The sequence below is a fragment of the Camellia sinensis genome, chromosome 7, assembly GCF_055761805.1.
Source record: "Camellia sinensis isolate YWXY chromosome 7, ASM5576180v1, whole genome shotgun sequence".
Taxonomy (NCBI): domain Eukaryota; kingdom Viridiplantae; phylum Streptophyta; class Magnoliopsida; order Ericales; family Theaceae; genus Camellia; species Camellia sinensis.
This window is the reverse complement of record NC_138967.1, coordinates 159,464,116-159,485,747: the sequence shown is the minus strand read 5'-3', so window position 1 is coordinate 159,485,747 and position 21,632 is coordinate 159,464,116. Positions and strand designations below refer to the sequence as shown.

General features: G+C 40.1%; 1 long non-coding RNA gene across 1 annotated transcript in view; it reads right to left on the bottom strand.

The window, feature by feature from the left end:
* Positions 1-531: 531 nt before the first annotated feature.
* LOC145795408 (uncharacterized) overlaps positions 532-21,632 on the bottom strand; it is a 45,669-nt gene continuing 24,568 nt past the window's right edge. Inside the window, exon 2 of the long non-coding RNA XR_014336333.1 lies at positions 532-773. This is a non-coding gene — a long non-coding RNA (uncharacterized LOC145795408). The remainder of the gene's footprint in view (positions 774-21,632) is intronic.

Here is a 21,632-nt window from a genome sequence, read left to right as displayed (position 1 = left end):
TGATCTGAAGTTTTGGTGTTGTTTTCATATGCTTATTGTCTGTTTGTATCTTGGGTTTGAAAACAGTGGTCACATTGGTGGGATGGTGCTGTGGGTGGGATTTTTGTTTTGTCATTTGTTGTTTTTTCTCTTTGCTTTGGTTGGTTTCTCACCAACTTTTGATGGTGTGCTTGTAAGGGATTGGACAGTTATATTGGTGCCAACCTAGTTGGGATTGATGTCTCGTGATGATGCTTTTTGCACCCATTTTTTCTCCTTTCTTGATGTAATGAGTTCCTTTCATCAATAAAGGTTTTTTTGGCTGATCAAAAAAAAAAAAAAAAACAGAACTTTTTTCACTGACAATTGATTGAGTCGCCAAAAATGTAAAAACCATTGGCATATATATATCTCAACAATAATTTTTTTCTATAGGATACCCTGACACTTGTTTGTCCCAGTAACCTGTATCTTGCTTGAACACATTCATAAAACATACAAACAAATCAATATATGACATACTATCCAACCTAAATGAGACATAATCCCAAATGCATCCAAATATCAAACATTTGTAAATGTATTCAAATATCAAACAATCCAAAACATAACAATTCCAAAATATCTTTAAATAGCCAACCATCCCAAACGTAACAATTCCAAAATGTAACCAACCCAAAATATAACAACTTCAAAATTTATCTGAATGTCCAACAAGAACAACACGCCAAATGACCATAAACTTTTATCTTCAATGACCATATCATGCCGAACCACGGATGTCCATCACCAATCTATGTCAACAAAAAGACAAAAACGTAAGTATCTTATCAATGTATTAACTCCAAACTATTATACAATAATACTGTTGAAGTTAAATGAATTCCTTAGCTTTATTTCATTTTAACATATCAAATGTTCAAACATGCAAGTTTGAGCTTAAATTTCAAACTACAGTCACATATTTGTTCCATTAACTTCTAGAACTTAATTTTATCCTTACTGTGGTATTCATATGAATTATTGGGTATTTCTATGGATATTTTACAATTTTTCTCGTTGTACCCTTATTTTGAAGCCTAAGTGTTAAAAAAAATACAAGTTTGAACTTAATTTTCAAATTGGAAGTCCTGTTGAAGCAGCGGAATATATCACATGAAATTAGATAATGTTCTAGCGAACAAAAAACACATTGAATCCATAAGAAATAATGAATTCTCAAAGAGAAACTGAATTATATTACATAAAAATTTATTTGCCCCAAGGCATGCATCATTATTTATAATAAATGAAACCCTAACCAAACAATAAAACAAGGAATTAGGCTAATTCCTTTCTAGGCACGAAAATAAATAAAAAATTACCAAAAATATAAAATTTGGGTTAAGCCCAAATCTAAATGCTAGGATATATTGGAAACGTGCCAAAACAAACGGCGCAAAAAACAAATTTCTCAAAATAAAGTCTTAAAATAAAGTAATTGCTAAGACGAAAATTTTCTACAACGGTAAAATTACTAATTTCAAGTCCTAAAAGAAGAAATTTTGCTAAAATCCACTATGCATCATCATCGAGGACAGCAATTACCCTCAGTGTGACTTCTTCATCACCTTTTACTAGTTCAGTTGTTCCAAAAATTCCTCAGCTATTTATTCTACATCACCTATGCTTATTCCACTGGCTTCTACAAGTTACTTTTGTTCTTACTAAAATGTTCGTACCAATTCCAAGGGAATTTCGTGGATATTTCATAATTGTTCCATTCGAAAGTTTATTTTCAAGCTTAACTGTTCAAAAAAAAACACTAGCTCAAGCTTAATTTTGAAATCATGAGTCTTATTATTTTTTTGTTTGTTTTTGAAAGTTACTTTTATCCTTGTTAAGGTGTTCACACTAATTTTGAAGTATTTTCGTGGAGATTTCACATTTTGTCACTTGAACACTTAATTTTTAAGCCTAAATGTTTAAAAAAAAAAAAATGCAAATTTGAGCTTATTTTTCAAACCAGGAGTGTCATGCTTGTTCCATTAATTTTTGCATGTTACTTTTATCCATAGTAAGGTGTTCATACCAATTCATAGACATTTTCATGGACATTGCACTATTTTTCCCATGAAAAGCTTGTTTCCAAGCCTAGGTGTTCAAAAGATACAAGTTTGAGTTTAATTTTCAAACTTGAAGTTTCATACTTGTTCTGTTAGTTTTTAAAAGTTACTTTTATCCTGATTAAGATTTTCATAGCAATTCAAAGGCATTTTTATATATATTTCATGATTTTTCCCTCCAAATGCCTATTCCAAGTTTAAGTGCTTAAAAAAACACATGTTTGATCTTATTATTCAAACTGAGAGTCCCGTGTTTATTTCGTTAGTTTCAACAAGTTACTTTTGTCTTATTTTAAAAGTAACCGTATCATTTGAAAGTTAAGGACAAAGTAGTTATGTATTCTCATACTATTGAAGTGATAGTATCCCAACACCACTAATTAATTTCTTGGATTAATGGTTAGTTGTTAAACAAGTTTTGGTCTTTTTATTATTGTTAGCAAAAAAACTTGATGTGGAGCTTGTTAATATTATTGTTGCATGACACATCACAGTCAACAAAGGAGCATATAACTACAGGCTTATCTAAAGAATATATTAATTTGAAAAACTTCCAAGAAGGGCTATTTGGAATGAAATCCTATTTGATATTGCTTCTACTTTCTTTAATTCTGTTAGATTTAAATTTGTATCGCCAATCTAAACTATTCAAACTTGGTTAATTAATATAATCTCCACCTTACACGTCACCATCCGTACGTCCATCGACGGATGAAATTGCCTATCGGGTACAATTTCAACAGGGGGGGCGCTAGTAATATTATATATAGCGCCCCCCCCCCCCCCCCCCCCGCGCTGGTGTGACCTCCCTCTATATAAAGCCTCGACTAACAACATTCACACCAGTGTAAGTTAAGTGTTAATCACTAAATAAGCTAAATAATGCCTCGCCAAGCCTCTTTCCGTTTTTATGCCAAGAATGTCTTCCTCACCTACCCATAAGGTTGATAAAATATTGATAAAATATTCCCCCCTTTGCGCACCCAATGCTAGTGGGTTGGTCAGAGTAAATGTTTATGATCGGAGGTTAGACGGTAATGACAGTTTGCAGGCATGGTTTATTTTCCCAGTAGATTGTCAATGCGAGTTAGTCTATTATGGGAATGGTTATTGTTCAATTAACGACAAGCAGGTGCCATGGATGGTGAAGTATCGACTTGAAAATTCCAATATTAAAAGGGGGGTTACGTATTGTAAAATGAAGGGGTATCTGAAGTATTCTACAAGTGACATGCCAGAAGATTCGCAAATGAGGGCCCCCTCTATTGTTGTGTTATCTAAAAAATATACTAATGATAATGTTGATGTCTGGCATTGTCCTCCAACGAAGGCCATTCCGATTCTGACACGGACTAAGTCTGTTGGTTTACCGGAGAGGCGAAGAGATTTGTTGTTAGGAGGTTTTGGAGAAAGTGGTTCAGTCATTCATGAACGCAGAGGTCGTCTGAGTTTGTCAGAGATTGATGTACGCAGAGGTGGTGATGAATCTAGTGATGTTGATCCTGGTCCGTCGATTTCAGAGGTTGGTGAACGCAAAGAGGAAGTTGATCGTAGAGGATCAGTTGTTATGGATGCAGCAGAATTTTCTAATGTTTTACGAAATGTAATCATCAGTGTAAAAAATAGTGATGTGACTCAAGATGTAATAGTGGATGATAAGGGAAATGTAGTAAGTAAATAAAACTTTGAGCGGTTTCATAAATAAAATTAATAAAATTTTTCATTAATCATAACAGTGGTTACATTAACATCAAACCATTCTCTCATTAATGGGGACATTGCATCTAACCAACTACTGTCCCCATTTGTTAATAAAATACAAGGAATTCCTCTTCTAATAGTGAGATCTGGTTGGAACTTAACAAATACATGGAAATCTCTCTGGCAGCCTACTAAATTCTTCATTAATTCGGTAGGGACTGTCGAGTATTTGATGTCGTCTATGACGTTGTAGACGGCGTCTTGGTCGTAGTCCTTGAAGCTTATTCTGCCGGAGAAGTAATTGTGTCGTCCGAGGCTTCTAGCCCAGGCGGTTTTGCCTGTTCTTGAGGGTCCTTCGAGGTAGAGGGAGATTGGGCGGATGGGCCTCTGCTCTGGTTCCTGTTATCAGAGGAGGAGGAGAGTTCTTCGTCAGTATATAAATTGTTTATATTATTTTTTGTGTATCCCTAATCTAAGAAAATCGTCTTCCCTCCAAACGGAGAGACAGCAATTTTGACATAACTCGTACTGAACGCAATTTCGACTTACAAACAAAATATTATTTTCTGCCCATTTTTTTACTTCTTCATTTAAAAAAGGAAATGAATTAAAAGGGCTAGTATATGGGGGCCTCTCTCTTTTGTAATGATCCCTGGAAAATGTTTTTAATTGGGGGTATTTTGTGACGTAATCGGTGGGACATCTTTCTTTGCAGAGAGCAAGAATTGTTCCTCCGTTTCTGCTTCGCCAAGTCATTCCACTTATTGCCAATTGGTTTTGAGTTGAATGTTTTAACATAGTATCAAAGTTGGGTCTTGGGTGGCCTCTTACATCATATGGTACAAGCGGTCTATTTCTCAATCAGACATTTCAATCACCTCCACGTGCTATCGGGTAGCACGTGAATGTGAGTGTTAGACTAAGACCCACATCGACAATCTAAACTACCCAAGCTTAATTAATGTAATACAAGAGTCTTTCCACTCAATATCAATTGATTTTGAGTTGGATACTTTAACAAATTCTATGTGAAAAGTAAAGAGAATATAGAAGAAGTTGATCTTGATTTTCAATACAACAATTAGTAACTATAGCAATGCTTTTATACAAGCTTTATACAATCATAACCTAATCTTAACCTGACTTATAACTACCTAACCATCTCTAGTTAACTGTTCTAACAACATAACAGCTTTGATTAATATCTATAACAAACTAACTGATCAAAGATACACTAATTGATCAGAGATACACGCGCAGGTGTAGTTAAGTGTGAGCTGCACTAAGCTGGCTGAGCTTCTTGACCTACTTGGTCTTGAGACTGAACAGATGAGCCAACAGGTTCTTTATCAGTCCCCTTCAAACTCATAAGACTGGGAAGGACTAAGAGTTTGCTTTGAAGATATTGAAAGCGAGCCACTGAGAGAGGTTCAGTGAAGATATCTGCAATTTGATCAGTAGTAGGAATATAAGCAATGTGTAGAGTCTTAGCAGCAACCTTTTCTCACACAAAATGATAGTCCACCTCAATGTGTTTTGTACGGGCATGAAAAACAGGATTATGAGCCATAGCAATAGCTAAAAGGTTATCACACCACAGAGTAGGAATAGGGGCAGAAACATGAAGCTTAGTAAGGAGCATGCCAAGCCAACAGAGTTCAGCTGAAGTCTGAGCTAAGGCTCTGTATTCGGCTTTTAAGGAAGATCTGGACACAGTAGGCTGCTTCTTGGCAGTCCAAGAAATGAGATTGGGACCAAGATAAATGCAGTATCCAGTTGTAGATCTTCCGTCAAGAGTACTACTAGCCCAATCTGAATCTGAGTAGGCATTAAGAAGAAGAGGGCCACTAGAGAAATGCAGACCATGGGCCAAGGTACCTTTCAAATATCTGAGCAACCTTTTCACAGCAGCAAAGTGACAATTTAAGGAAGACTACATGAATTGACAAGCAGTGTTGACTGCAAAAGCCAAATCTAGTTGAGTGATAGTGAGGTGTTAAAGAGCACTTACCAAGCTTCGATAAAGAGAAGGTTAAGAAAAGGGTGAGACATCTTTAGAAGAGAAAGTGGAGCATTTAGAAACCATAGGAGAGGAATAAGGTTTGCAATTACTCATGCCAGCTTTGGCCAAAATCTCTGATGCATACTTGTATTGAGAAAGGATATAACTTGAGGAAGACTAGATGATAGAAATACCTAGGAAGTAATTAATAAAATTAAGTTCCTTCATGGAGAATGAGGTATGCATTTGCTGAATGAGAGCTTGAATGTAATGAGGATCACTACCTATGAGTAGAATATCATCTACATAGATGAAAATGAGCTTGATAGGTTTGAGGTTCAACAACAGCAGTAGAGTTAGTAGTAGAGACAGCAGTGAAACAAGTGGGATTTTTGGTCTTAGATCTGGTAAGCATAGGATGAGTATGAGTAAGAAGACAATGAAGATCAGTAACAATAGAAAAGATAGAAATTTGAGGTTCAAAAGGAGGAATGGATGATTCAAAAGGAGTTGGAACAAATAAAGACAGAGGCAGAGCAAGTGACTGCTGATGGACAGAAAAAGGTGGTTGCTGAGGCAGAACAAGTGACTGTTGAGAGACAAAAATAGGAATTTGCTGAGGGACAGATATAGGAGTGGAGGAAGTTGTAGGTAGAGGAGATGTCACGACCCGAACGCGCCCCCATGGGTTAAGGACATAACTGGCCTGTAATCGGGAGATTACCTATGGCCTTAAACCAAATCATACATGTTTTAACAGAGTTAAAGAGGCCAAACGGAAGCAAATTCAAAACTTTTGTCCATAGAGCTGTGCTTACATGGTACCTCATAACAATCCATACATATACATGCTAATAACTTGCATCAAAATATGTAATAACACAAGTTCTGTACATACAAGATCATTCAAGTCATGGTCAGCTAATCAAAACTATATACAACCGTAATCCAAAGTTCTCGCCAATATGACAAAATATAACAAAATAGCAAAAGGGCGAAAACAGGTATCGTGGGTGAGACGTATGCGCTGACTCTTCAAAACCTTGACCGTTTCACACAAACTTCACTGAGGCTGGTTTTGCACCTCCCTTGGCTCACCTACAGACACATGAATGAGCGTACGCGAAAGCCCAGTGAATAATATCAACAAAGAAGATACATGAACGATATTTAGAACAACATGCATCAGACGGCCTTGGGCCCAGTTCATGTTTCTATCTAGTATATATATATATATATATAAATATAGGTCAAGTGACTGTGGTTCCAAACACATCGAACGGCCTCGGGCCCAGATCATTCACATTTGACGGTCTTTGGCCTAATCATTCCTGTCCGACGGCCTTTGGCCCATTCATTCATCATGTCAGACGGCATTTGGCCCATTCATTCATTTCATACAGCCTTTGGGCCATTCATTCATGTCATACGGCCTTTGGCCCATTCATTTATGTCAAACAACCTTTGGCCCATTCATTTATGTCAGACGGCCTTTGGCCCATTCATTCTTTCATTCATGTCAGACGGCCTCTGGCCCATTCATCCTTTCATTCATGTCAGACGGCCTTTGGCCCATTCATTCTTTCATTCATATCAAACGGCCTCTGACCCATTCATTAGGCATAGCAAACATTTGTCCACAATTCAAATTAACAAACTTATATGACTTATAAGGAGATAAACAATTGGACAAATAACATACTTCAAATATCTTTATTAAGATATTACTCACAGTGTTTTGCCGGTGGATTCACCCTTGAGCTCGACCCTACACATTACATAACACATACGGGTCACAAATGATTCAATCTGTTCTTAATTCATATATCCCTCTTAGGCTTCTTTCTTATTGTTTTACTCATTTATAATGTTCAATGCATGCCTAAGAGTGGTTAGAAGTAAAAGAGAATGGAAAATGAAACACAGAACACTTTTACAAAATTTCTGAAACAGGGGTCCCCGCTCGAACGTGGACTTTCCCGCTCAAGCGGACCCATTAGGTCTGCAAAAGTACTGGTTGCCTCATTTTTACGCTCGAGCATGAATCCGGACGCTCGAGCTGAAGGTCACACTACATGGCTCCCCGCTCAAGCGTGAATCTCCCCGCTCGAGCGGACATCCATGTCTGCAAAAAGTTCTGGGAGCTCGCATTTCACGCTCGAGCAGCGGTTCCCCTACTCGAGCGGACTTCAAGAATTCTGGGTTTTCCAGAACTGCTCTTGAGGCTCAAATTCAACATTCAAAGGCTTTAAAGCTCGAATTTAGGTACTAAAAACATGAGATATGCATACATAGCATGAGAGCATAGGAGATTTGGGACCAACTATTCAAAACCATGATCAAATTCTCAAATTAACCAACATTTCTCTTCATAGTTTCAAAACATGTGTATTTAGCTTCATATTAACTCCATGTCTTCATTAATCAAGCATGGATGTAATCTTTTAACTCCAATTCCATTTCAAATGGCTCAAATGATGCTTACACACACAAAACTCATCCAAATCATGCTTGCATGTATGATCTAACAACTCAATTCTTCATAATAACAAGCTACATGTTAGATTATACAATTCTTGCCAATTCATGACAATTCTATACATGCATGCACATTCTAACTTCCCATTCAACTCAAGTCATGTTCTTGATCATCATCAAGCCTTAAATTCACAAAATTACAACATTAAACTTATGAATTCATAACCACTTACTCACCTAGAAGCTCAATCTTCCCAATCTATAGTCGATTCTTGAAGTTAAGCTTCCAAATTCTCAAACTTGAGCCAAGATACACAATTCTCCCTCTTTCTCTCTCTAGAGCCGACCTCTCCTTCTCTCTCTAGAGTGTTAATCTCAGCCAAAATGACTTAAAGAGGAGGAATTAAGTGAAATAAGGCCCATATATATATGTGTGCCTAATCAAATTTGACTATAGCCAATTAATGGCACTCAATTAATCATTCTGAATCTAATTATTTTGATCCAAATCAATTTTCAATTAAATTTCACCGTAGGCTCTAAAAATTACGCTAATCACAAAGGCGTGATCAATTTCGGTTTCTGTGGCTGATAAGGCATTCAATTTCCAGTTTGTAACAGTAAGTTGAACATATATTCCTACGGTGAACAAATAGAAATTCAAAACCACATATATTCACTGAAATGGCACACAAAATCATATCAAACGCATAATCACAATCATAATTAAGGTTAATTAGCATAATACGGACCGGGTTATGACAGGAGAGGTGTTAGGAAATTTTGAAGCAAGAGAAGGACGTGGTTTAGAAGACAATAGAAAAGGCTGCAGGTCTGAAGAAGCATGCCAAAAGAAATCAAGTAGAGTAGAAGAGACTGAGAAAGAAGGCTGAGATGAGGACTGAAAATGTAAGGATGATTCGTCAAAGACAACATGTCTAGAGGTATACACTTTCCCAATTTTAGGGTCAAGACATCTATATCCTTTGATAGAAGGATAATAACCAATAAACACACAAGGGATAGACTTGGTTTGAAGTTTATGTAAGGCATAAGGCTTAAGCCAAGGATAGCATTTACAACCAAATGTCCTCAACAGTTGATAATGAGGCTTTTGTTTGAATAAAACTTCATAAGGAGTGAGATTATTCAACTTAAGAGTAGGTTGCCTGTTGACAAGAAAAACAGTTGTAGTAAGAGCATCAAACCAATAAACCAAAGGAAGAGAAGAGTGATGCATGAGAGTGATAGTGGTTTCTATGAGATGCCTATTTTTCTCTCAGCCACACCATTTTGAGAGGGAGTGTGAGGACATGACAATTGGTGTTCAATCCCTTTTTGTTTAAGAAAATCTTGAAAAGCATGACTGAGATATTCACCCTCATTGTCACTAGTTAAAATCTGAAGTTTAGTGGTGAACTAAGTTTCAACAAATGCTTTGAATTCGAGAAATTTAGCAAACACTTCACTTTTATAATGAAAAGGAGAAAGCCAAGTAAATTTGCTAAAATCATCAATGAATAGCACATAGTATTTAAAGCTAGAAACAAATGCTGAAAAAGGGCCCTAGACATCAGTATGAATGAGGGCCAAAGTTTTATTTACAGTAGAATTAGACAAAGAGAAAGGCAACCTATGGCTCTTAGAAACACAACAATGTTCACATAGAGGAGAGCCTTTATTACCTAAAACAGAAGACTTAAGAACTAAGTGATGATAAGTTAATATGTGATGCAACTTCTTGGAAGAAGGATGACCAAGTCAAAAATGCCAATTTGGTGTGGTTGCTGGAGATGCAACAGCAGGAGAACAAGAAAGGCAGATGTGAGAAGAAAAAGGCACAGTAACAGGAGAAGAAGATGGCACAACAGCAGTTGAAGATGAGATGAGAGGATAAAGTCCTTGAGAATAAAAGCCTTTATACAGAATCTGCTGTGTAGCCTTGTCCTAAATGAGAAAGGAATGCTCATCAATTGTAATAGTACAATGGCTATCTTTAGTCAATTAATGAACTGAAAGCAAATTGGAAAGAAAGAGTAGAAACATGGAGCATGTTGGTAAGATGATAGGGAAATGAAGGTGTAGGAAGAAGACCTTTACCAGTATGAGCATCACCAATGGCTACTTGCTCATGTCCTTGATAAGGTTGATAGAAGGAAAAATGATTAAGATCATTAGTCACATGATTAGTAGCTCCAGAGTCTAAAAACCAATTAACATCAGAAGTGGAGGTTGAAGTAGATGCTACATAGGCTTTAGAGTGGCCGAAACTTTGTGAGGTCAGAGAACTAGTAGGCTGATTATTCTGAAAAGCTGTATCCATCCTATGCCAACAGTCTAGGGCAATGTGATTGGACTTGCCATAGATTTGACAGATCACTGAGGGTGTAGATGAATTGCTTGCAGAAGCATAGCTGTTGTAGCTGTTATAGCCTTGTCTGCTCCTCTGAAAAGTACTGAAGCTATTACCTCTCTGAGAATAACCAGATTGATTAACTGGACCTCCTCGAAACCTGCCTCCATCTCTGCCTCTGAAATTACCTCTGCCTCTATAATGGCCTCTATGACCTCCTCTGTTAGAAAAATTGCCTTTGTGTGTGTTGTAAGAAAAAAAACCTGGAGCTTCAGCAGCTTGCATGTGCTAAGCCTCTATATGAATAGATTCAGAACAAAATAGAAAGCACAGTTGCTCTATAGAGATAGGACTTGATCTAGCAAGCACAGTAGTCTTCAAGGCATTGTATTCATCAGGCAAACCATTCAAAATCAAAAGAATAAGATCTTCATCATCAATAGGTGAAGATACTAAAGCAAGTTGATCAACTATCGCCTTGAATTGATTCAAATACTCTTCCATTATGACTCCTTTCTTAGTAATTTTATTCAATTTAGTCTTTAATTGATGTATATGTATAGCGATCCCGGGTTTACCCTTGTTGTACAGTGATCCGGACATGTGTCCGTGAATGTTAGTAGTTGTTTATTTTCTAGTTTGCATCCTCTTTACTTTGTATTTTGAGTTATGGGATGTGTTGGACAGGTTTGTTACAGGTTGGTTGTGCTTGGAACCAAGTGTTGCTGCCCAGAATTTTGGTCCTTCGCTCGAGCGAAGAGGTTGTCGCTCGAGCGAGAGTAGTGTTGCCCCGGTTCTGGACCTGAGAGTTGTAGTTTCTGGCTCGAGCGAGCTTTTCGTGGCTCGAGCGGTCTGGGTTTTTCTTCGCTCGATCGAGAACTTCTTGGCTCGAGCGAGAGTTTTCTGTGTCTGGTCGCTCGAGCGACCAATCCTTCGCTCGAGCGAGCGTGTTTTATATCAGCGGACAGCAGCGTCTAAAACATCACTTTTTCAGTCCTTTTCTTTGATTAAACCCTAAATCCGACACCCTCTCACTCTAAACTTGCACTCTCTCTAAGATTTCATCTCCCTAGGGTGTGAATCTAGCCTAGGGCCTTTGTTAAAAAGATAGAGGGCGTTGAGAGCTTCAATTTAATCTGAAAAAGTTTGGATTTGGAGCAAGTTGATCTTGGAGTCTTCATCTCCTTTTTGGCTTAAATTTCAAGGTAGGGATAACCTACTCCTCTCTATGGGTTTTGTCTTTAAATTTTGGTATTTTGAGATGTTGGGCTTGGTTTGGTAATTTTGTGAAAGTTTGGGGCTTTTGTGCAATTATACAAAAGTTGGGGTTTTAATTCATAATAAACCTAGATGCATGTTTGGCATGGAAAATGGAATTAATGTTGAATCATTGATGAAAATGGGACCTAAGGGTTGAAATGTTAATTATGGGAATTGGCCTAATTACATTGTTTAATTAATTGGGATAATTAATTGGTGAGAAATGAGGAAATGAAATGTTGATTGAATATCCATTGTGCATTTATTTTCTGTTTAGAAATAACTGCTTTGGGCTATCGGTGGAGGATAGTCGTGATTGTTGTAGACAATGTATGTTGATTAGGCAAACTGAAACTAATCAATGAAATGTGTCATGGAACTTGACGGTTAATTGAATACATTAATTGTATGTATTGTGTGATTGTATATAGAACCAATGTGTTTATATATGTTGTGTGTAGAGGAGGAGATAGGGGATGTACTCCGCGGTTTAGGGGAAGATAGGGGATGTACCTCTAAACCGGATAGGTATTTGGAGGAGATAGGGGATGTACTCCGTAGACAGAGCTCATATGCTTGTCTAGAGAAGTGAAGATAGAGCTCATATGCTTATCTTTGTGAAGTGTGGATACAGCTTGTATGCTTATCTGTGGATATTGTTGATATACATATCTGTTGTAGAATGTGGATACAGCTTGTATGCTTATCTGTGGATATTGTTGATATACATATCTGTTGAGATTGTGGATATAGCTTTTATGCTTATCTGAATGTGAGATATAGTTTTTATACATATCTGAGGAAATGATGATAGAGCTAGCATGCTTATCTGTTGAAAAAGGAAAAAAAAATGAAAAGTAAATGGGACTTGTAAGTCGTTGACATAAATATGTAATTTATGTGATTGTGTCAGTGTTGACCAACTATCAATTGCTAATGTTTTAGTCATTGTCCATGGTTGGTTTAGTGTATTTCTACTGGGCTGTGGCTCACCCTATATGGGAACATCATTTTCAGGTACAGGAAGCATGCCACCTCCAAGGACATAGCTGGGAGGCTAGTGGCGGGCATAGTTTTGTTGTTTTACTTTTGATGTATTACATGTAATTTCAAGCCAAGGGCTTAATGTGTAAACGAGTTAGAACTCTTTGTTGTAACCAAGTGTTAACTTGGAAAGCTGTAAGCCCGTAGGGCATTTTGTTATGAGATTAACATGTAATACTTATGTAATGGAACTCTAATGAATGATAGAAGGTGGTTAGTTTATCTATCAACGCTTGTCTTATTTGTTGGGTTTAATGTTATTATTTTGAGGGCGTTACAACTTGGTATCAGAGCGTACCGGGTTCGAATACTTTGGGTACGTGGGAAGTGATTAGTATCACAATGGGTTTGTCTCGCTTGATAGAGACTTAGATGTAGTATCACATGCTTTGTGCTTACTTGATAACATGCTTATGTGACTATGTGGGTATGGGATTTAATTTCTGGGATGTTGACTGGATCCTTGAGTTTCTGGGAGTCTTGTTGGAAAAGCACTTGATCAATGCTATTTCTAACCGGAACTCTAGTAACGCCTTGGGACTATCATTATCCGGAAATGAAATTCGTAAGTGCTTATGTGATTATGTGCTTATGTGGAGTGACTTACACTTGTCCATGCATTAGGACGTGAGTGTTTAGTTTCGGCACACCTATGAATGTGCTAACGTTCTGTGTTGCCTTTATTAGGATGTCAGGACGAGGAAGAGGTGCTAGACGTGGTAGACCTGCGAGGCAGGAAGTACCGTTACAGGGTGAGATTCCGGCAGTGCAGGAGGGAGTTGGTCAGGCCAATGTGGCTGAGCCAGTGGGTCAGCAGGCCGTGGGTGCTTTGGCCAGAGAGTTAGCAGGAGCTTTGGGTATTCTTAGGGCTGAGAATCAGGCAGCTGAGGCAGGGCCTTCCTTCTTGAAGAGGGAGTTCTTTCGGTGTAATCCGGACGAGTTTATTGGGGATCCTAAAGAGCCGCTTAAGGCAGATGAATGGCTCGAACAGACAACGAAGACGTTTGAGATGCTTGGCATCGAGGACGGAGCACTGAAAGTGACCTTGGCATCCTTCCAGCTGAAGGGAGATGCGGGTCAATGGTGAAAATACGAGAAGGCTCGTGTTGGTGGGACTTGGGAGGCATTTGTGAATGCTTTTCAGGAGAGGTTTTTGTCTGCAGTAGCTAGGGAGAAGCTGAGAGATCAGTTTAGCCGGCTTAATCAGCAGGGCTTGTCAGTGGCCGAGTTTGAGGCTACCTTTACTAGTCTGTCCAGGTTCGCGCCTGAACTGGTGGCGTCTGAGGAACGCCGTTGCTATGAGTTTGAGCGGAAGTTGAGGCGGGGCCTCAAGTTGAGAGTTGGTGGGTCTTATATCCGAGAGTATAGACACCTGGTGGATGCTGCAGCTCATATGGAGCTTATGATGCAGGAGGAGGATGAGGGGCAGAGAGGCTCCAAGAGGAGCCAGGATAGTCAGAGTGATGGCAGGAGACAGAGGGGTTCTAACCCTCAGCAGTCGCAGGGTGGTGTTGCTAGATCGACCTTCCCAGTGCCGAGTGCAGGCTCCGGGAGAGGTGGTCAGGGGGATTTTACCTGTTACAAGTGTGGCCAGCTGGGTCACAAGGTTTCTGTTTGCCCGCAGAAGGGTGGAGGTCAGAAAGCTGCTTCTTCATCAGCTAGACCGCAGAGTCAGAGTTTGGGTAGGGGGCAGCTTTTGACTTGTTATCAGTGTGGACAACCTGGGCACATGAAGAGGTTTTGCCCACAGTTGTGTGCCACTTCGGGAGCGTCTGGTTCTAGGCAGACGCAGGGTTTTCAGCCAGCTCAGTCTGTGCAGGCCTCGAGGGCCAATCCGGGAGTTTCGTCATCCCAGTCTGTGCAGCAGTCTTTTGCTCCGAGAGGTGAGCAGGTAGACCAGGGGCCTACGGGGCGCGTGTATGCTGTTACCGCGCAGGATTTAGTACCGGCTCCATCGGTGGTGAGAGGTACTTTTCTGTTTTGCAACTCGGTTGCTAGTGTGTTGATAGACACGGGTGCATCTCATTCTTTTGTATCTGCTGCATTTGCATCTGTTTTGGAATTGGAGTTAGCACAGTTAGCATCTCCTATTTGTGTGGTATCGCCTTTGGGCGGTGAGTTGATCCTGAAACAGGGTGTTAGAGGATGTGATATTGAGGTCGCCGACTATAGGCTTCCTTTTCCGTTTGTTGTCATGCCCATGAAGGGTTTTGATGTTATTTTGGGTATGGACTGGCTATCGTCATACCGGGCTGTTATTGATTGCTACCGCCAGAGGGTCACGTTATGTACCTTGAGCGGGGAGTGGTTCCATTTCTTGGGAGACCGGGTTGGTAGTGTTTTGCCACCGGGGTATGATTCGCGAGGGCGAAGTGAGCTTAGTGGGTTACTTGCTAGCTTTGAGAGTAGCGAGTGTGTTGAGACTCAGATTGTGTTACCGAGGGTGGTTTGTGAGTATTCGGATGTTTTTCCCGAAGAACTTGTTAGTTTGCCACCTCACCGAGAGATAGAGTTCTCTATTGATTTAGTGCCTGGTACGGCGCCGATTTCTATGGCACCTTACCGTTTTGCTCCAGCAGAGTTGGTTGAGTTGAAAGTTCAGCTCCAGGAATTGCTAGAGAAGGGCTTTGTTCGCCCTAGTGTTTCACCGTGGGGAGCGCCGGCCCTCTTTGTTAAAAAGAAAGATGGTGCCTTGAGATTGTGTATTGACTATCGGAAGTTGAATCGGGCTACGGTTAAGAATAAGTATCCTATGCCCCGTATAGATGATTTGTTTGACCAGTTGAAGGGTTCCCGTTGTTTCTCTAAGATAGACTTGAGATCGGGTTACCACCAGTTGAGGGTCAGGGAGGAAGATATTCCGAAAACGGCATTCCGTACGCGGTATGGCCATTATGAGTTTCTGGTGATGCCATTTGGGCTTACCAATGCATCGGCAGTCTTTATGGACTTGATGAACCGGGTTTTCCGGGAGTTCTTAGACCGATTTGTGGTTGTCTTCGTGGACGACATTCTTATCTATTCGTCTTCTGAGGAGGAGCACGAGGCACACTTGAGAGTGGTGCTTGAGTTACTTAGAGCCCATAGGCTGTATGCCAAGTTTGGGAAGTGTGAGTTCTGGCTGGGGGAAGTCAAATTCTTAGGTCACGTGGTATCCGGGGAAGGGGTGTCTGTTGATACATCCAAGGTTGAGGCAGTGCAAGATTGGGCACAGCCTAAGAGTGTGTTTGAGATCCGCAGTTTTCTGGGATTGGCTGGGTATTACCGTCGGTTTGTGAAAGATTTTTCCAGGTTAGCGTCACCGTTGACTAGATTGACTCGGAAGGGAGTCAAGTTTGTGTGGAGTGAGACTTGTGAAAAGTCGTTCCAAGAGTTGAAAGTTAGATTGACCACCGCTCCGGTGTTGATTATTCCGGAGAGAGGGTTGGGTTATGCTGTATATTGTGATGCCTCACGAGAGGGTTTGGGTTGTGTGTTGATGCAAGAGGGGAAAGTGGTAGCTTATGGCTCACGTCAGTTGAAAATACACGAGAAGAATTACCCCACACATGACCTAGAGTTAGCAGCTGTGATCTTTGCCTTGAAAATCTGGAGGCACTACCTTTATGGTGAGAGGTTCGAGGTATTCTCGGATCATAAGAGTTTGAAGTATCTGTTTACACAGAGAGACTTGAATTTGAGGCAGAGGAGATGGATGGAGTTCATCGAGGATTATGATTTTGAATTGCATTATCATCCGGGAAAGGCCAATGTTGTGGCCGATGCCCTTAGTAGGAAAACCATTAGTGATGTAGCTTGTATAGCCATCCGGGAATGGGAGATGTTGGGAGCACTTGGCGAGTTCGATTTGCTACTGGGCGAATCTGTTGAGGCTGCGGCCTTATTTTCTGTTGTTGCGCAGCCTACACTTGTGACTAGAGTGTTAGAGGCACAGAGAGGTGACCTTGAGGTAGAATCCCTCCGAGAGAAGATCTCCAGTGGGAAAGTTGAGAAGGGTTTGACGGTGTATCCCGACCTGAGTGTGAGATACCGAGACCGTCTGTTTGTACCGGAGTCTTGCCGAGAGGAAGTACTCCGAGAGTTTCACCATTCGCGCCTTGCGGTGCATCCGGGAGGTACTAAGATGTATCAGGATTTGGGTCGCCAGTTTTGGTGGCGGGGTATGAAAAGAGATGTAGCTGTTTTCGTATCGAAGTGCCTTACTTGCCAGCAAGTGAAGGCCGAGCATCAGAGGCCAGCGGGTTTGTTGCAACCCTTGCCTATTGCCGAGTGGAAATGGGAGCATGTCACTATGGACTTCGTTGTAGGTCTTCCGAGGACTCAACGGGGTAGTGATGCTATTTGGGTGATTGTAGACCGGTTGACTAAGTCGGCGCACTTTATTCCTATGCGCGTGAGAGATTCGGTAGATCATCTTGCCGATTTGTATATTCGGGACGTAGTGAGATTGCACGGGGTCCCAGTGACGATCGTCTCAGATAGAGATCCTCGTTTTACTGCTAGGTTGTGGCAGAGTTTGCAGGGTGCCTTGGGCACTAAGTTGACCTTTAGTACGGCTTATCATCCTCAGACTGACGGGCAGTCCGAGCGTACTATTCAGATCCTCGAGGATATGCTTCGGGGTTGTGTCCTTGATTTCAGTGGGACGTGGGAGAGGCACTTGCCATTGGTAGAGTTTGCCTACAACAACAGTTTTCAGTCTAGCATCGGTATGGCACCGTTTGAGGCCTTGTATGGCCGACCGTGTAGGTCTCCAGTTTGTTGGGCCGAGGTGGGTGATGCACCTTTGTTGGGTCCGGAGTTGGTTAGGGAGACGACGGAGAAGGTTGAGCTTATCCGTAGGAGGCTTGTTACAGCCCAGAGTCGGCAGAAATCTTATGCTGACCGTAGGAGGAGACCTTTGGCGTTTGAAGTAGGTGATCATGTCTTTCTGAAGATATCACCTAGGCGGGGTCTGATGAGGTTTGGAAAGAGTGGGAAGTTATCCCCTCGGTTTATTGGTCCTTTTGAGATCCTTGAGAGGATAGGTGAGGTTGCTTATCGGTTAGCCTTACCACCGCAGTTGTCCGGAGTGCATGACGTGTTTCATGTGAGTATGCTTCGGAAGTATGAACCAGATCCATCACATGTGCTGGATTGGAGCGATTTAGAGGTAGATGAGGATGCCTCGTATGAGGAGAGACCGGTTCGGGTCTTGGATAGGCGGGATCAGGTCCTGCGTAGCAAGACCATTCCTTTGGTGAAAGTCTTGTGGAAACATCACGGAGTGGAGGAAGCCACTTGGGAACGTGAGTTGGAAGTCCGAGAGAAATATCCGGACTTGTTTGTTGATATGTAATCTTGTATTTAAATTTTGCATGTTGTTGAACTTAAGAGCTTTTATATATGTCTTAAGTTGTGAAAATTGGAAGTATGTTTGGAACTTGCCTCATATGGAAGTTGAATGTGACATTATATGTGTTGAGTATATTGTTGACACTGGAAAGTTAATGCATAATGTTAATACATGTGTTGTTTACATATTGTGATATATCTCTTGTTAAAGGGATGGGATGACCGGTAATGGGTCGAATTGTTGAATGTGAAATTGTAACATTGTTCAAAATGGAGGAAAACCTGTTTTTGAAAACTTGTGCTTAATTTCGGGGGCGAAATTCTTTAAGGGGGGGAGGTTATAGCGATCCCGGGTTTACCCTTGTTGTACAGTGATCCGGACATGTGTCCGTGAATGTTAGTAGTTGTTTATTTTCTAGTTTGCATCCTCTTTACTTTGTATTTTGAGTTATGGGATGTGTTGGACAGGTTTGTTACAGGTTGGTTGTGCTTGGAACCAAGTGTTGCTGCCCAGAATTTTGGTCCTTCGCTCGAGCGAAGAGGTTGTCGCTCGAGCGAGAGTAGTGTTGCCCCGGTTCTGGACCTGAGAGTTGTAGTTTCTGGCTCGAGCGAGCTTTTCGTGGCTCGAGCGGTCTGGGTTTTTCTTCGCTCGATCGAGAACTTCTTGGCTCGAGCGAGAGTTTTCTGTGTCTGGTCGCTCGAGCGACCAATCCTTCGCTCGAGCGAGCGTGTTTTATATCAGCGGACAGCAGCGTCTAAAACATCACTTTTTCAGTCCTTTTCTTTGATTAAACCCTAAATCCGACACCCTCTCACTCTAAACTTGCACTCTCTCTAAGATTTCATCTCCCTAGGGTGTGAATCTAGCCTAGGGCCTTTGTTAAAAAGATAGAGGGCGTTGAGAGCTTCAATTTAATCTGAAAAAGTTTGGATTTGGAGCAAGTTGATCTTGGAGTCTTCATCTCCTTTTTGGCTTAAATTTCAAGGTAGGGATAACCTACTCCTCTCTATGGGTTTTGTCTTTAAATTTTGGTATTTTGAGATGTTGGGCTTGGTTTGGTAATTTTGTGAAAGTTTGGGGCTTTTGTGCAATTATACAAAAGTTGGGGTTTTAATTCATAATAAACCTAGATGCATGTTTGGCATGGAAAATGGAATTAATGTTGAATCATTGATGAAAATGGGACCTAAGGGTTGAAATGTTAATTATGGGAATTGGCCTAATTACATTGTTTAATTAATTGGGATAATTAATTGGTGAGAAATGAGGAAATGAAATGTTGATTGAATATCCATTGTGCATTTATTTTCTGTTTAGAAATAACTGCTTTGGGCTATCGGTGGAGGATAGTCGTGATTGTTGTAGACAATGTATGTTGATTAGGCAAACTGAAACTAATCAATGAAATGTGTCATGGAACTTGACGGTTAATTGAATACATTAATTGTATGTATTGTGTGATTGTATATAGAACCAATGTGTTTATATATGTTGTGTGTAGAGGAGGAGATAGGGGATGTACTCCGCGGTTTAGGGGAAGATAGGGGATGTACCTCTAAACCGGATAGGTATTTGGAGGAGATAGGGGATGTACTCCGTAGACAGAGCTCATATGCTTGTCTAGAGAAGTGAAGATAGAGCTCATATGCTTATCTTTGTGAAGTGTGGATACAGCTTGTATGCTTATCTGTGGATATTGTTGATATACATATCTGTTGTAGAATGTGGATACAGCTTGTATGCTTATCTGTGGATATTGTTGATATACATATCTGTTGAGATTGTGGATATAGCTTTTATGCTTATCTGAATGTGAGATATAGTTTTTATACATATCTGAGGAAATGATGATAGAGCTAGCATGCTTATCTGTTGAAAAAGGAAAAAAAAATGAAAAGTAAATGGGACTTGTAAGTCGTTGACATAAATATGTAATTTATGTGATTGTGTCAGTGTTGACCAACTATCAATTGCTAATGTTTTAGTCATTGTCCATGGTTGGTTTAGTGTATTTCTACTGGGCTGTGGCTCACCCTATATGGGAACATCATTTTCAGGTACAGGAAGCATGCCACCTCCAAGGACATAGCTGGGAGGCTAGTGGCGGGCATAGTTTTGTTGTTTTACTTTTGATGTATTACATGTAATTTCAAGCCAAGGGCTTAATGTGTAAACGAGTTAGAACTCTTTGTTGTAACCAAGTGTTAACTTGGAAAGCTGTAAGCCCGTAGGGCATTTTGTTATGAGATTAACATGTAATACTTATGTAATGGAACTCTAATGAATGATAGAAGGTGGTTAGTTTATCTATCAACGCTTGTCTTATTTGTTGGGTTTAATGTTATTATTTTGAGGGCGTTACAATATGAGACCTACAAATGGAGGTAAATCTCTTGGCAAGAGTAATCCAGACTTCATGACTTGATTGACAATGAATCACATATGTGAAAATAGATGGAGATAGTGTAGCAATGATACAACTCAGTAGGTGTGCATCAATAGTATTCCATAGAGTGTAAGCTGGATCCAAGACTTCAAGACTATATGAATCAAGCACAGTGGATGAAGGACATACCTCAGATCCATCAACCTAACCAAGAAGCTTTGGTGCCTTCAAAATGATTTGATGTTGATTCTTCCACATTATGTAATTTGAAGAATCAAGTTTTGTAGTGACAAATGCATTGAGATTCGAGATTAACAGAGTAAGATTTGAAGGTAATGATGTAGAGACAGAAGAAGAAGTAGATGAAGCTGCAGCAATGGTGGAAGCCATTGATGAACTCCTCTGATGCTCATGAGAGCCAAAAGCTCTAATACCATAAAGAGAATATAGAAGATGTTGATCTTGATTTTCAATACAACAATTAGTAACTACAACAATGCTTTTATACAAGCTTTATACAATCCTAACCTAAGCTTAACCTGACTTATAACTACCTAACCATCTCTAGTTAACTGCTCTAACAACATAACAACTTTGATTAATATCTATAACAAACTAACTGATCAGAGATACATGTGCAGGTGCAGTTGACTGTGAGCTACACTGAGCTGGTTGAGCTTCTTGAACTGCTTGGTCTTGAGACTGAACAAATGAGCCAACAGGTTCTTTATCAGAAAGTTCATCCATCTCAACCAAGCAAAGTCGCCGCACACAAAAAAAAAAAAGAAAAAAGAGAGACTAATTTAAGTATGGATACCAATGGATAATCACAACATATATAGAGAGAGTGTGCAGAGTTCCTATGTGCCCATACATACCAATAAGAAGGCTCGCTATGGGGGTAAGTTGTGTGGATGTGAGTAGTAGTAGGAGTAGATTGTACTTTTTGAATCTCTTTCGATACATTCTATCTTTTTGTATCTTTAATT